This window comes from Triticum dicoccoides, chromosome 3A (genome assembly GCF_002162155.2).
Source record: "Triticum dicoccoides isolate Atlit2015 ecotype Zavitan chromosome 3A, WEW_v2.0, whole genome shotgun sequence".
In the NCBI taxonomy this organism is placed as follows: Eukaryota; Viridiplantae; Streptophyta; class Magnoliopsida; order Poales; family Poaceae; genus Triticum; species Triticum dicoccoides.
Genome location: NC_041384.1, coordinates 640,530,828 through 640,548,091, shown reverse-complemented (window position 1 = coordinate 640,548,091; position 17,264 = coordinate 640,530,828). Strand labels below are relative to the sequence as shown.

The 17,264-nt window shown below is 45.5% G+C and overlaps 1 long non-coding RNA gene across 2 annotated transcripts in view; it reads left to right on the top strand.

The window, feature by feature from the left end:
* The first annotated feature begins 16,424 nt into the window (after positions 1 to 16,424).
* LOC119269822 overlaps positions 16,425 to 17,264 on the top strand; it is a 2,854-nt gene continuing 2,014 nt past the window's right edge. For both annotated transcript variants that reach the window (XR_005133732.1, XR_005133731.1), the window contains exon 1: positions 16,425 to 16,572. This is a non-coding gene — a long non-coding RNA (uncharacterized LOC119269822). The remainder of the gene's footprint in view (positions 16,573 to 17,264) is intronic.

Here is a 17,264-nt window from a genome sequence, read left to right as displayed (position 1 = left end):
AATCAACTAGCATAGGAAGGCAAAACATGCATAACTTCAAAACTTTGAGCACATAGAGAGGAAACTCGGTATTATTGCAATTCCTACAAGCATATGTTCCTCCCTCATAATAATTTTCAGTAGCATCATGAATGAATTAAACAATATAACCATCACATAAAGCATTCTTTTCATGATCTACAAGCATAGAAAATTTACTACTCTCCCCATAAGCAAATTTTTTCTTATCAACAATAGTGGGAGAAAACTCAACAAAATAACTATCATGTGATTGAAAATTAAGATCAAGATGACAAGTTTCATGGTCATCATTATTATTTAAAGCATACATGTCATCACAATAATCATCATAGATAGGAGGTGAGGGAGTCCTAGATTAGTGGGTGTCCGGATGGCCGGACTATACCTTCAGCCGGACTCCTGGACTATGAAGATACAAGATTGAAGACTTCGTCCCGTGTCCGGAAGGGACTTTCCTTGGCGTGGAAGGCAAGCTTGGCGATGCGGATATTTAGATCTCCTACCATTGTAACCGACTCTGTGTAACCCTAACCCTCTCCGGTGTCTATATAAACTGGAGGGTTTAGTCCGTAGGACAACAGATAACAATCATACCATAGGGTAGCTTCTAGGGTTTAGCCTCCTTGATCTCATGGTAGATCTACTCTTGTACTACCCATATCATCAATATTAATCAAGCAGGACGTAGGGTTTTACCTCCATCAAGAGGGCCCGAACCTGGGTAAAACTTAGTGTCCCTTGTTTCCTGTTACCATCCGCCTAGACGCACAGTTCGGGACCCCCTACCCGAGATCCGCCGGTTTTGACACCGACATTGGTGCTTTCATTGAGAGTTCCTCTGTGTCGTCGCTTTTAGGCCCGATGGCTCCTCCGATCATCAATAACGATGCAGTCCAGGGTGAGACTTTTCTCCCCGGACAGATCTTCATCTTCGACGGCTTCGCACTACGGGCCAATTCACTTGACCATCTGGAGCAGATCGAAAGCTACGCCCCTGGCCATCAGGTCAGGTTTGGAAGTTTAAACTACATGGCTGACATCCGTGGGGACTTGATCTTTGACGGATTCGAGCCACGGCCGAGCGCGCCGCACTGTCACGATGGGCATGATCTAGCTCTGCCGCCGAACAGTGCCCTGGAGGCCGCACACGCATCTGTTCCGACCCTTAATTCGGAGCCAACTGTGCCGATCGAGGATGAGTGGTTGGACACCGCCTCGGGGGCTGCAATCCTTACGGCGATCGAGCCGAACACCAGCCCTATTCCCCATGAGGCTCGTGACTCCAAGGGGCCAGACTCCTTTCCGGACTCCGAGCCCTCTGCGCCCCGGCCTATCGAATCCGATTGGGCGCCGATCATGGAGTTCACCGCCGCGGACAACTTTCAGCACTCGCCCTTCGGCGACATTCTGAAGTCAGTAAAGTCTCTCTCTTTATCAGGAGAGCCCTGGCCGGACTACGGTCAGCAAGGTTGGGATACAGACGATGAAGAAATTCAAAGCCCACCCACCACCCATTTGGTAGCCACTGTCGATAATTTAAACGACGTGCTCAATTTCGACTCTGAAGACATCGACGGTATGGACGACGATGCAGGAGACGCACATGAACCGGCGCCTATAGGGCATTGGACAGCCACCTCATCTCAAGATGTGTACATTGTGGATACACCTAAAGAAAGTGACAACGAGGAACACGGGGATGCAACGAGGGATCGATCTCTCGAAAAGCAATCAAAGCGGCGGCGTAAACGCTGCTCCAAGCCCCGCCTCGATAAAGACAACAGCCATACAGACCCAGCCATAGAGCAGGATGAGCTGGCGGACGACGAGCATGCCTTAGAGCAACCGTCCGAACAGGGCAACTCGGATAAAGAAACCGAACAACCCGTCCCCGGCGAAAATGGCATTCCAGACGACCTTACGCCGGATAAGCTCACGGAGCAGAAGAACCTCCACAAAAGGCTCGTTGCAACCGCACGCAGCCTGAAAAAGCAGAAGCGGAAGCTAAAAACTGCGGAAGATGCACTCAGAATCAGATGGAGCAGAGTACTCAGTGCCGCAGACAAATACGGCAGCAGTCACCACACTAAAAGCTATCCGAAGCGAAAGCTACTGCCTGAGGCCTTAGAGCCCTCGCATTCAAAAAGTAAGAAAGCCACCCGGTTGGATAGACGACCCCATGTCCAGCATAAAGCAGCAAGCGGTGCCGCACTCAAGCCGGCATGCGACCCACTCAAGGATTCGCATCAAAAAGATGGCCCACCCAGATCTATTTATGGGCCAAGAAAGCAAGCCCTCGTAAGCAATGCAACAAAACCAGTATCCAAACATCACGGCACACCCAAATACAAGGGTGCCGCACACCCCCTATGTTTCACTGATGAGGTCCTGGATTATGAATTTCCACCAGGATTCAAACCCATAAACATAGAGGCATACGACGGAACAACAGACCCTGGAGTCTAGATCGAGGATTATATCCTCCACATACATATGGCTAGAGGAGATAACCTCCACACCATAAAATACTTACCCCTCAAGCTTAAAGGGCCAGCCCGGCATTGGCTTAAAAGCCTTCCTGAAAACACAATTGGAAGTTGAGAAGAGCTCGAGGACGCTTTCCGAGCAAATTTTCAAGGGACCTATGTCCGCCCTCCGGATGCAGACGATCTCAGTCACATAACTCAACAACCCAGAGAGTCAGCTCGGCAATTCTGGAACAGATTTCTTACTAAAAAGAATCAGATAGTCGACTGTCCGGACGCCGAAGCCTTAGCAGCTTTTAGGCATAACGTTCGAGACGAATGGCTCGCCAGACACCTCGGCCAAGAAAAGCCAAGAACAATGGCCGCATTAACAAGCCTCATGACCCGCTTTTGCGCAGGAGAGGACAGCTGGTTGGCAAGATGTAGCACCAGCGATCCAAGTACATCCGAAACTAGGGATGGAAACGGAAAACCGCAGGACCATCGCCGGACTAAGGAAAACAGTCCGAAGAGCACGGCAGTCAATGCCGGATTCAAAAGCTCACGGCAGAATCAGAAAAAGCCGCCCCTCCAGGATAACAGGGACGAGCTATCCAACCTAAACAAAATCTTGGACAGGATATGTCAAATACACAGTACTCCCGGGAAGCCTGCCAACCATACCCACAGAGATTGTTGGGTCTTCAAACAATCCGGCAGACTCAACGCCGAACACAAGGGGCTCGACACACCAAGCGAAGACGATGACGAACCCCAAAAGCAGAGCACCAGGAAACAAAAGAATTTTCCACAAGAAGTAAAAACAGTAAACTTACTTCACATAACAAAACATGCGGCGCCCATAAAGGTACGCGCCATATGGCCTATCCCAAAGGAGTCTCGCCACTGGTTGTCAGAACCAATCATCTTCGATCATCTGGATTACTCTAGAAGTATCAGGAACGCAGGATGGACTGCCTTGGTACTCGATCCAATAATTGGCGGACTCCAGTTTACAAATGTCCTGATGGACGGCGGCAGCGGTCTAAACCTGATATATCAGGACACAATCCGCCACATGGGGATAGACCCAACAAGAATTCGCCACAGCAAAACCTCCTTTCAAGGGGTAACGCCAGGTCCGGATACCCATTGCATGGGTTTTCTCCGGCTTGAAGTTATATTCGGCTCCCCCGATAACTTCCGCCGTGAAAAGCTAACTTTCCACATTGTCCCATTCTCAAGTCGCTATCAAGCACTGCTGGGACGCGAAGCTTTCGCCCGCTTTAACGCAATACCGCATTATGCATCTCTTACGCTTAAGACGCTCGGTCCACGAGGCATCATCTCCTTAAAGTGGAAGCATTGAGTGCGCCCCTCGCGCGGAAGATTGTGCGGCCGCCTTAACAGCCCCACAATAAAATGGCTTCACCAACCAAAACATCTAAGCAGGTCATTAAGACCACGGACACGGCTAGACGAGTCCGGCACAAAAATATCATTGATAAAGGCTTAATAGCTGTATACCCCTGCTCTAGGGGCTCCACAGACATAAAATAAGAGACAATCAAGCTCAGTTTTACCCACTTCAATTTATACTTTGTTTATTTAGTATAACTTTTGTTCGGCACGACCTTTTCTCAACTAAGTTCCTCTCTTTTACAGATGAACATCGTGATGCGCCCGTCCAGGATACGGCACAACGGAGACACAGGCGCAGACGTGCAGCAGGGACCCGTTCCAAGGATTCTTTTCAGATTAAGACCCTGCGTCAACCTTTTTTACTGTCTCTTGTTGATACACACCCCCTTGGTTTTCTCTGGTATAACCAAGGAGGAGGCTGGCGTCTTGGCATGTGGCCACGTCAGAATTTTTGCGCGTAACCGGACACTAGGGGCTTATAACTAAGGGTGTTGTCTCGCCCGCCCTCATAAAGACCGAATACCTTAGGGAGTGTTCGGCGTCGCGAGTTTGGCCTTATATGCATCAGCTCCGAATCATGTCTTTGGTCAAATGTTGGGTTTCCCGGCTCCTGTGTTCGGCTGCCTTATGTTCCGCTCTATCAGCTAAGGCGGCACCAGGAGAACTACTGTGATTGTGCCCCGGTTCGGCCAGGCGAGCACCTTAGTAGAGAAAGCCGAAAACTGACTATCATGATATAGCGTGAGACTGGTCAACCACTCGATGACTCGCCGGAATCTATAGGATTCCTCCGCATTAACGAAGGGTCGTTTCCCGGCCAGGCACATACGCGCCCCGAATTCGGGCGAGCGCAGCCGCCACCAGGGGCTATCTATGTAGCCTCACTGTCAAGCTCCTATGGCTAAGTGAAAGTGATAAAGCATTATAGTCCGATTGCCTAGTTCGCTGCGCTATCACCTCCTTTGTAGGACCAAGACGTTGGATCAAGTGTGAAAATGCGCCTTCTGCGAACACCCCCGCATTATTTGCGTGGGGGCTGAAGCCGACGACTGCCATCTTTCAAATTTTATATATTTTAAACGGCCGCACAAGAGGTGTTACAATACTTGCAGGCACAAGTATAAAAAGTTCCTACAATTTATCAAAATATTGTTTTACAATCGCATATGCTTTCGAACATAGCATCCTTCGAGCACTGTGTCTCTATTACACGAGCGCCTTGCAGAACTTCCTGAAAATAGTGCTCGGTAGGTGCTCGGCTTCTGTCCGAATCTCGGGATGCAACAGCAGTGGTCTCTATTTCCGCCCAGTATGTCTTGACACGGGCAAGAGCCATCCGCGCACCCTCTATGCATGTTGACCTCTTAATTGCATTAATACGCAGCACCGCACCAAGGAACTGCTGCACCAAGCTGAAATAACTCTTCGACTCCGATCTCTCCGGCCACAGGTGACTCATGACGCACTTCATGGCGAGTCCGGACAACCTATTCAGTTCGGCCCATTCGGCCAGACGATCGGCCACTGACAATGGACGCTCTGGATTATGGAACTGCGACCAGAAAAGCTTTTCCACTTCGCGATCTTCTTGATCTCGAAAGTGTTCGGTCGCATCAGCAGCACTCGCTGGCAAATCCAAATAGGTGTCCGCCGTACTCCACAACCGGTCTAACGGAGCATGCTTAGGATCACAAAACTTCCTCCGCGGCATAAAGGGCTTTCCAGCTGCGATCTCTCCAGCCTGACGCAGCTCCTCCTTCGCAGCTCTGATCGTAGAGCGAGCATCCTTGGCATCGGCAACGGCCTTCTCCAAGTCCGTATGTCCCGCCTGGTCTTCTTTTTCAAGAAGCTTGCAACGGTCAGCAAAGCTCTTTAGCTTCACGGCCATCTCGGCCATCTCTTTCTTGCTTCGGCAGTGAGCAGCCTGTTCGGCACTCAACTCTTCAAGGGCCTTCTCGGCAGCCGCATCACTTTTTCTGGCTTGTTCCTTGGCTCGGGCAAGTTCCACCCGAAGACTCTCCACGGCGGCCGCATCATCTGCATCAAGCACACACATTGTAAGATACTGGCATAAAGCTCCTCTTACCAGGTGCCGCCCGAGGAATTACATACCTTGTGCCTCGTCAAGCCGCTTGTTGACAAGCGCGATGTCGGCATCTGCCACGTCAAGTTGCCGCTTTAGCTTGGCAAATTCATCAGTCCGGCTGGATTCCGGACACTTCGCCACCTACATACAAAGGCGACATTTTAGACCTGGGATTATGATCCTCTGCGCGTCGTCACTTTTGACAACGCACAGAGTCTCAGGGGCTACTATCTACACAGGGCGCATCTTATTTATGCGCAACTGTCAAAAAGTGTACATTATTTCACGTACCTCAAAACCTGTCAGTAAACTTCTGACGGCCTCGTGCAATCCGCTTTCCGCGGACGAAATCCTTTCAATCACCGTACCCATCAATGCACGGTGCTCCCCTGAGATAGAGGCTCGCCCTAGCAGATTCTTCAGCTCCTCCGACCGCGCACCGGACGGTGCCGGACTCGTCATATGGCCTCTGTCGAAGGCCGGACATGGAGAACCTTGGGGGGCCATATGGCTACCTTCCGCCCCTGCCGGATTTGGAGAAACCCTCCGCGACGACACCTCAGGGTCGCCCGCCTCGCTAGGCGGTATGGCAGGGGGGGCGTTCCGCTCTCCATCATCTCCGGAAGAAGGTCCCCCGAAGACAAGCTCTGCTGAGAAGGGCTGAGGTCCGAGCTACAGGGTAAAATTTTGGTTAATCTTCTCAGATATAAAACAAGGATTTCTCTCATCTCTCGAAAAGAAAATCTTTCTCTACTTACGGCTCGCTGGAGGGATGATCCCCTTGAGGGCATAATTCGGCCGAGGTACCCCCTGGCGTAGGACCCTCTGACGAGGATTTTTTCCCCCGCTTTGAGGCCATGGTCTCCAGGTCTTCAGAGGCGGTCCTCTTCTTCCCCTGAGGAGAGGAATTTTCGGTTCCTCCCCTCCAAACAGCCTCCTTCGAGGAGGCCATAGTTTCCTTGTCCCCTCCCTTGCTTTCCTCCAAAGGCACAATCTTCAACATCCTAACTAGCACGGGATCCGGCCTGGTCTCGGGGAGGGGAACCGGACACCTGATCAGCTTTGCTTTCGCTATCCACTCCTGTTTAAAAGGACAACTCTTTTAGGGGCAAGTTTATGACAAATATACGGATAGCAAGTCCGGGCACAAGGCTACTTACTTGAGTATCCGGGCGATTGCAGCTCAGACCTGCGTCCTCGGTCAAATCTGGACACATTGCTTGTGATCCGAAGAACAGTTTATACATCTCTGCGGGCGTTGCACCCATAAAATGCTGGAGAGCTTGTGGTCCCTCCGGATTAAACTCCCACAGACGAAGGGAGCGACGTTTGCCGGGCAGGGTTCGGTGGATCAGCATGACTTGCATCACTTTGACCAGGCTGAGGTCTCTTTCTAAGAGATCCCTGATGCGGCCCTGCAGCAAAGGCACGTCCTGGGATGGCCCCCAGTCTAGGCCTTTATTGACCCACGACCCTAGCTGCTTTGGGGGACCCGAGCGAAAGGCAGGCGGCGCCACCCACTTGGTGCCCTTGGCAGCGGTGATATAGAACCACTCTCGTTGCCATAAGCCGAGCTCCTCTTGAAAAGAGCCCTCGGGCCATGGAGCATCAGCATTCTTGCTTATAACAGCGCCTCCGCACTCTGCGTGCCGTCCCTCGATCATCTTCGGCTCTACTTTAAAGGTCTTGAGCCATAGTCCGAAGTGAGGAGTAACACGGAGGAATGCTTCACACACGACGATGAATGAGGAAACATGGAGGATGGACTCCGGAGCTAAGTCGTGAAATTCCAGCCCATAATAGAACATCAGCCCCCTCACGAAGGGATCCATTGGGAAGCCTAACCCCCGAAGGAAGTGAGACACGAACACCACACTCTCACCGGGCTGGGGACTGGGAATAGCCTGCCCTTGAGCAGGCAGCCTATGCGAAATTTCGCCGGTCAAGAACTTGGCCTCTCTCAACTTTAGCACGTCCTCCTCCATGACGGAGGAGGGAATCCATCGGCCTTGAAGGTCGGAACCGGACATTGTCGAAGGTCCGAAGCACCTGAAATCTGGAGCCTAGGGTGTTGGAACTCGAGGCGACGGGCGAACTCGTTTGAGATTGAAAGAAAGGAGTAAGGCCTTAGTCTCTTTATAAGAGGTTGAATACCAAGAGCCCTCCCCGTAACCGTTTGGGACTCGCCTTTAATCGAGAAAACATGCTAATGGGCACGATTGGGTTACCCACGTCCGTATTGATGAGAATCCCGTAAATAAAGGGGACACGATCTCTGCTTTGACAAGACGTGCCAAGGAAACCGCCTCGCAAAATGCGTTGAGGTGGGGAAGTAAAAACGATTCGAATAAAGGCTTGGCTGTGGTGTGATGTCACACTATGGAATACGTCAGCAGATTAGATTTGTGTAAATATTATTCTCTCTATGGCAATATGCGGAAACTTATTTTGCAGAGCCGGACACTATCCTTAGTGTTAGAAATCTTCTATGAAGTACTTGGAGGAGGAACCCGCCTTGCAATGCCGAAGACAATCTGCGCGCCGGACTCGTCGTCATTGAAGCTTGGTTCAGGGGCTACTGAGGGAGTCCTGGATTAGGGGGTGTCCGGATGGCCGGACTATACCTTCAGCCGGACTCCTGGACCATGAAGATACAAGATTGAAGACTTCGTCCCGTGTACGGAAGGGACTTTCCTTGGCGTGGAAGGCAAGCTTGGCGATGCGGATATTTAGATCTCCTACCATTGTAACCGACTCTGTGTAACCCTAACCCTCTCCGGTGTCTATATAAACCGGAGGGTTTAGTCCGTAGGACAACAGATAACAATCGTACCATAGGCTAGCTTCTAGGGTTTAGCCTCCTTGATCTCGTGGTAGATCTACTCTTGTACTACCCATATCATCAATATTAATCAAGCAGGACATAGGGTTTTACCTCCATCAAGAGGGCCCGAACCTGGGTAAAACTTCGTGTCCCTTGTTTCCTGTTACCATCCGCCTAGACGCACAGTTCGGGACCCCCTACCCGAGATCCGCCGGTTTTGACACCGACAGGAGGCATGCTTTCATCATAGTAAATTTGCTCATCAAAGCTTGGGGGACAAAAATATCATCTTCATCAAACATAGCTTCCCCAAGTTTGTGGCTTTGCATATCATTAGCATCATGGATGTTCAAAGAATTCATACTAACAACATTGCAGTCATGCTCATCATTCACATATTTTATGCCAAGCATTCTATGTAATTCTTCTTCTAGTACTTGAGAACAATTTTCCTTCCCATCATACTCACGAAAGATATTAAAAAGATGAAGCGTAAGAGGTAAACTCAATTCCATTTTTTTTGTAATTTTCTTTTATAAACTAAACTACTGATAAAACAAGAAACAAAAAGATTCGATTGCAAGATCTAAAGATATACCTTCAAGCACTAACCTCCCTGGCAACGGCGCCAGAAACTGCTTGATGTCTACTACACAACATTCTTCTTGTAGACGTTGTTGGGCCTCCAAGTGCAGAGGTTTGTAGGACAGTAGCAAATTTCCCTCAAGTGGATGACCTAAGGTTTATCAATCCGTGGGAGGCGTAGGATGAAGATGGTCTCTCTCAAGCAACCCTGCAGCCAAATAACAAAGAGTCTCTTGTGTCCCCAACACACCCAATACAATGGTAAATTGTATAGGTGCACTAGTTCGGCGAAGAGATGGTGATACAAGTGCAATATGGATGGTAGATATAGGTTTTTGTAATCTGAAAATATTAAAACAGCAAGGTAGAAAGTGGTAAAAGTGAGCGTAAACGGCATTTCAATGCTAGGAAACAAGGCCTAGGGTTCATACTTTCACTAGTGCAAGTTCTCTCAACAATAATAACATAGTTGGATCATATAACTATCCCTCAACATGCAACAAAGAGTCACTCCAAAGTCACTAATAGCGGAGAACAAATGAAGAGATTATGGTAGGGTACGAAACCACCCTGTGGCCTCCTACTGGATTGATACATTGGTTCTCAAAAACTGAGGGAAATACTTACGCTGCTTTACTGCATCACCCTTTCCTCTTCAAGGGAAAACCAACACGGTGCTCAAGAGGTAGCAAATAACACCTTAAGACACAAATAAACCAAAACTCTAATGTTAGCTAGATACTCCAATGTCACCTCATGTATCCGTGGGTATAATTATACGATATGTATCACACAATCTCAGATTCATCTATTCAACCAACACAAAGTACTTCAAAAAGTCCCCCAAAGTTTCTACCGGAGAGTCAAGACGAAAACATGTGCCAACCCCTATGCATAAGTTCACGAGGTTACGGAACCCGCAAGTTGATCACCAAAACATACATCAAGTAGATCACGTGATATCCCATTATCACCACAGATAAGCACATGCAAGACATACATCAAGTGTTCTCAAATCCTTAAAGATAACTTCAAAGGGAAAACTCAATCCATTACAAGAGAGTAGAGGGTGAGAAACATCATAAGATCCAACTATAATAGCAAAGCTGGCGATACATCAAGATCGTTCCATATCAAGAACACGAGAGAGAGAGAGAGAGAGAGAGATCAAGCTACTGGTACATACCCTCAGCCCCGAGGGTGAACTACTCCCTCCTCGTCATGGAGAGCGCCGGGATGATGAAGATGGCCACCGGTGAGGGTTCCCCCCCTCCGGCAGGGTGCCCGAACAGGGTCCCGATTGGTTTTTGGTGGCTACAATGGCTTGCGGTGGCGGAACTCCCGATCTAGGTTATGTTCTGGAAGTTTCGATATATATATATAGGAGGTGTTGGCGTCGGGAACAAATCAGGGGGGTCTCCGAGGCGGCCACAACATAGGGGGGCGCGCCCCCCACCCTCGTGGGTGCCTCGGGACTCTTTTGGCACATCTCCGATACTCCGTGGGCTTCTTGTGGTCCGAAAATAATCTCCGTCAATTTTCAGGTCAATTGGACTCCGTTTGGTTTTCCTTTTCTGTGATACTCAAAAACAAGGAAAAAATAGAAACTGGCACTGGGCCCTAGGTTAATAGGTTAGTCCCAAAAATCTTATAAAATAGCATATAAATGCATATAAAACATCCTAGATGGATAATATAATAGCATGGAACAATAAAAAATTATAGATACGTTGGAGACGTATCAAGCATCCTCAAGCTTAATTCCTGCTCGTCCTCGAGTAGGTAAATGATAAAAACAAATTTTTTGATGTGGAATGCTACCTAAAATATTTATCAATGTAATCTTCTTTATTGTGGAATGAATATTCAGATCCATAAGATTCAAGGCCAAAGTTTAATATTGACATAAAAATACTAATACTTCAAGCATACTAAGTAAGCAATCAAGTCTTCTCAAAATAACATGGCCAAAGAAATTTCATCCCTACAAAATCATATAGTTTGGTCATGCTCCATTTTCGTCACACAAGAATGCTCTCATCATGCACAACCCCGATGACAAGCCAGGCAATTATTTCATACTTTAGTAATCTCAAACTTTTTTCAACTTTCACGCAATACATGAGCGTGAGCCATGGACATAGAACTATGGGTTGAATAGAGTATAATGATGGGGGTTGTGTGGAGAAGACAAAAAAGGAGAAAGTCTCACATTGACGCCGCTAATCAACGGGCTAGGGAGATGCCCATCAATTGATGTCAATGCGAGGAGTAGGTATTGCCATGCAACGGATGCACTAGAGCTATAAATGTATGAAAGCTCAACAAAAGAAACTAAGTGGGTGTGCATACAACTTGCTTGCTCACGAAGACCTAGGGCATTTGAGGAAGCCCATCGTTGGAATATACAAATGAGTTAGACTTAAATCCCTATGTTGGTTTGAATAGATGAATCTGAGATTGTGTGATGCATATCATATAATCATACCCATGGATACTCGAGGTGACATTGGAGTATCTAGGTGACATTAGGGTTTTGGTTGATTTGTGTCTTAAGGTGTTATTCTAGTACGAACTCTTGAATAAATCGATCAGAAAGAATAGCTTTGAGGTGGTTTCGTACCCTACCATAATCTCTTTGTTTGTTCTCCACTATTAGTGACTTTGCAGTGACTCTTTGTTGCATGTTGAGGGATAGTTATATGATCCAATTATGTTATTATTGTTGAGAGAACTTGCACTAGTGAAAGTATGAACCCTAGGCCTTGTTTCCTAGCATTGCAATACCGTTTGTGCTCACTTTTATCATTAGTTACCTTGCTGTTTTTATATTTTCAGATTACAAAAACCTATATCTACCATCCATATTGCACTTGTATCACCATCCCTTCGCCGAACTAGTGCACCTATACAATTTACCATTGTATTGGGTGTGTTGGGGACACAAGAGACTCTTTGTTATTTGGTTGCAGGGTTGTTTGAGAGAGACCATCTTCAACCTACGCCACCCACGGATTGATAAACCTTAGGTCATCCACTTGAGGGAAATTTGCTACTGTCCTACAAACCTTTGCACTTGGAGGCCCAACAACGTCTACAAGAAGAAGGTTGCGTAGTAGACATCAAGCAGTTTCTGGCGCTGTTGCCGGGGAGGTGAGTGTTTGAAGGTATATCTTTAGATCTTGCAATCGAATCTTTTTGTTTCTTGTTTTATCACTAGTTTAGTTTATAAAAGAAATTACAAAAAAAGGAATTAAGGGTACCTCATATGCTTCATCTTTTTAATATCTTTCATGAGTATGATGGGAAGGAAAATTGTGCTCAAGTACTAGAAGAAGAATTACATAGAGTGCTTGGCATAAAATATGTGAATGATGAGCATGATTGCAATGTTGTTAGTATGAATTCTTTGAATACCCATGATGCTAATGATATGCAAAGCCACAAGCTTGGGGATGCTATGTTTGATGAAGATGATATGTTTAGGCCCCCAAGTTTTGATGAGAATATTTATTATGATGAAAGCATGCCTCCTATTTATGATGATTATATTGATGAAAGTGGGTTTGGAAGAGTGTCAAGTTTAGGAAGTAATGATCCCACTATTTTGGAGGATGTTGAATATTATTGTGATAATTATGAAAGTGGATTTGGAGAGTTCGTGACTTTATTTAGTGATGAATCCACTATTTCGGAAGAGGTTCCAATTAATTATTAGAATAAAGTTGCTATCTATGATGATTATTGTGATGACATGTATGCTATAAAGAATAATTATAACCATGAAACTTTTCATCTTGATTTTAATTTTCAATTGGATTATGCCTCACATGATAGTTATTTTGTTGAGTTTGCTCCCACTATTCCGAATGAGAAGAATTTTGCTTATGTGGAGAGTAGTAAAATTTATATGCTTGTGCATCATGAGAATAATGTTTTATGTGATGGTTATATTGTTGAATTCATTCATAATGCTACTGAAAATTATTATAAGGGAGGAACATATTCTTATAGGAATTGCAATAATATCAAGTTTCCTCTCTATGTGCTTAAAGTTTTAAAGTTATGCTTGTTTTGCATTCATATGCTAGTTGATTATTCTTCCCATAAATTGTTTGCTCACAAAATCCCTATGCATAGGAAGTGGGTAAAAACTTAAAAAAAAGAAACTACCCTGGGAAAAGTTGGCGTAAAAGATGTATCTGAGATGAGCAGGTGAGTTTAGTTGAGCTGGCGGAGGCGGTTATGGTGAAAGTTCTTCTGACAAAGTGTTTAATTGCTAGGTGCACACGAGACACACCAAAGCCTCTCGCAAAAGACCTCCCTGCCAAACCCCCTCCTCGTGGACGAGCGGACGGCACCGACGAGCTGCAGCCAGCAACTCCATCGCAGGCGAGGTACACTTCTTCTATTCCCCACAACAAGGGCGCCCGTAGATCTGAGGGCGCAGCTCCGATTCATGGACGCTGGTAGACTGGGCGTCGGCGTTGAGGGTCGCCTGGATGGTGTCCTCTGGTTGATGTCGGGACCGGGAGAGGGTTAGGAGTGCACTGCTCCTGACGCCGATAGAACAAGGCATCGATGTCAAGGGTAGTTTGGGTGGTTGACTTCGGGAGAGGTTTGCTGCGCGTAGTGCATGGCTCACTTTCATGGGTGCGGTGAAGCTGGACGAAGCAATTTGCTTGTCGTCGGTGGCCTAAAGGTCGTTGGTGTGAAGATTGACACCGGTGCGAGTGTAGAGGCCGTGCTGTGCGAGTGTAGAGGTCGTGCGGTGGCCCTTACCCGCGGGGGCCGGCGCCAGTAACACAGGCGCGAGAAGATTGGCACCGGTGCGAGAGGATCGAGCCTAGTGGCGGAGACTGCCTTTGGAATTTAGGTGTGCAGATCTATAATTTTTTTAAGCCACCAATTTCATTTTCGTCTATTGCGCAACTCCTGTTGATATACATATTTTATACTAACATTTTGTACTTACTATACTACCGTGTTAAGGTGTATAATTTTTCATTACTTATTTGGTACTCTTAACAAAAGAATAAAGTTAAATATTAGTTGTATCATATATTTGTAATGTATATCGTTGAAAAATACTCATGTGTTGCACTTAATTCACTTTCTACTGTGTAACATTTTTTTAATTTTTTGATACTTGTGTAAATTATGCAGTACATACATATTTATGTTAGATATCTCTAAAACATATGGTTTAAAAAATAGTAATAGTGTGGTTGTACTATACTATTAGGAAAACATATCTGTGGAAAATTCCGGAGTACACATATACTCGTTTTTTGGAGCACACATGTAGAAATTTAAGCATATATTTGAGGGATTAATGTACAAATTTAACTATATATTTATTAAACCATATGTTTTAACGATGTATCTATATACTCATTTTTTAAAATAATAATGGGTGTATTTGTATGCCCATGTACTTATCTAGCTTTGCATGGATCAAGCGAACCCTTAGGAAGAATCGCATTCCTAGCGAGGGGATCGAGGAGATAGGCACGACCTTCACCGCTCTAGTTCACGGGGCCGTTGAGCACAATAACCCTTTGTCTTTGTCAGCAAGGTCGTCACCCGTCGGCGATGGTCAGTGTCGAATAGAGAGTACAACGCACTACTAGAAAAAGGCTTATAGATGGGCTCAAATTAGTAACGGGCAAAATATAAGACCCACCATTCATAATTTTTTCTAAATTTTCTCCTGGGCTAAAAGAAGCATTGGCGGGCATTTACTTAGCGCCCCCAATGGTGTGTCTTTCACCAGTGGCGGGCGAAACATATGCCCACCACAACATTATTTCGGCAACCCGCACTCAAATATTTTAAATTTTAGAAAGTTGGCTGTGGTGGGCAGTCGGGGTCACCCGCGATAAATATCTTATGTCCAACAAATCATCAAGAAATCATATTTACTGAACCTAGAATACTCTCAAATTTGGTCCTGGGGCTTTGTATGTTGTGTATTAATCATACAAAAAAATTTGAAGTCTAAAAGATTTTTAAAAATGGAGTTGAGTGAGAAAAGCAGTGGTTTACGTACGAAACCCCTACACTTTCTTGAGAGTGTCTGGTTTTGTTCATGAGGTGCATCAAATTTTTACCGTAACACTCTTAATTTTTTACCACACCCTACAAGGATGCAATGAAGACACCCTGCCAAGTTTAATCCTTTCGGAGCTCGCTTGCACGCTATTTCCTAGCAAAGAGCGGATTTTGTTTTTAAGTGATAGAAAAATCAGCTAATGCATCAAAAATAGCATACCGACTCAAAAAGTGGCCAAATTTGGTCATGTCGCTTCGTATGTTGTGTATTAACCATATAAAAAGTTTAAAGTCCAAACGATTTTATAATGGAGTTGAGTGAAAAGCGGCGGTTTACGTCCGAAACCCTTACACTTTGTTTGAGAATGTCTGGTTTGCATGTGAGGTGCATCAAATTTGTACTGTAATGCTCTCACTTTTTAACCACACCCTACAAGGGTGCAACGAAGACACCATTTCAAATTTAATCCCTTTTGGAGCTCGTTTTCTCACCATTTCCTACCGAAGAGCATTTTTTGCTTTTTAGATGGCCGGAAAACCAACTGATACATCGGAAATAGCATACCAACTCAAAAGGCGGCCAAATTTGGTCCTAGGGATTTGTGTGGTGTGTATTAATAATATTAAAAAAATTCCAAAGTATTAAAATGAAGCTACATTTTTTACATTTAATGGCCGAAAATTCCGTTAATGTTTTGAAATAGCAAACCAACTTAAAAAGTGGCCAAATTTAAGCATTTGACTCACAGTCGTGTGTATTAATCATTGGAAAAGTTTGACGTTGAAATATGACCCTACAACGGTCAATATAACCGTGACATAAAATTAGAAAAACATTGCAGTGTTGGGCACATGTATTTGCCCACCACTCATACTTAATCTTGAAGTGGCGAGCGATGCGCTACACCCGCCACTTGAAAAGCCATATATACCGCTTCATCCACTCGATCCTTATCCAATTCCCCATTTTCCTCCTCACGTCACTCGCTCTCGCACACTCTCCGCCCAAGAAATTCAGCGGCAGGAGCCGTGTCGGCCATCGGAGGCGTCATCGTCCATGCCTTCCGCCGTGCACGTCGTCCACACCATCACTTCTGCCGCCACCGCCGCCCAGGGTATGCTTCCTGCCCCGTTCGTCGTTGCAGTAGCTAGGTTTAGGGCTATGGTTAGTTGTTGTAAGGTTAATTTGCTTAGTTATTTGACTTGTTGCTTTTAGAATTTTGGAATTTGCTCCACCAGAATGATTCAGTAGATTCGGCTTAGAGAGAGGCATTAGGATTGCTATCATTATAGGTGTGCTTTTTAGTTATGTACTCTACAATTTTGAAGAAAGTAAGTGTTATACATGTCAAATGATGCTTGAAGATAAGAATCAGATATCAATGCTTATAGATTATTGTAATTTTAGAATGATTCAGTAGTGTAGGAATATGACTTCTTAATTTTAGAATTTTAGAATTTTAGAATGATGTACTAATTTTTGAACGAACATGCACTTGACTTCAATTGTTTTTCAAGAATCATATACTAAGTGCCAATGTTTCTTCTCATCAAATTTTTGGCACTTAATATGTCCAATATTAAGCAAAGGTCATGCCAACAAAATTTGTACTTTTTTATTTATATAGTTGCATGTTTAAGATCTCACACTGTTATGTTCATTTGAACTTCATTTAGCATGTGATTCATATTGTGTTGTAGTACATGTGTTCAATTTTTTACATGGATTCATACTAAGTGCTAATGTTTTGGCGAAACGTTGATTAAATTCTATTTCGTCAAATTTCTGGCACTTAATATGTCCTTT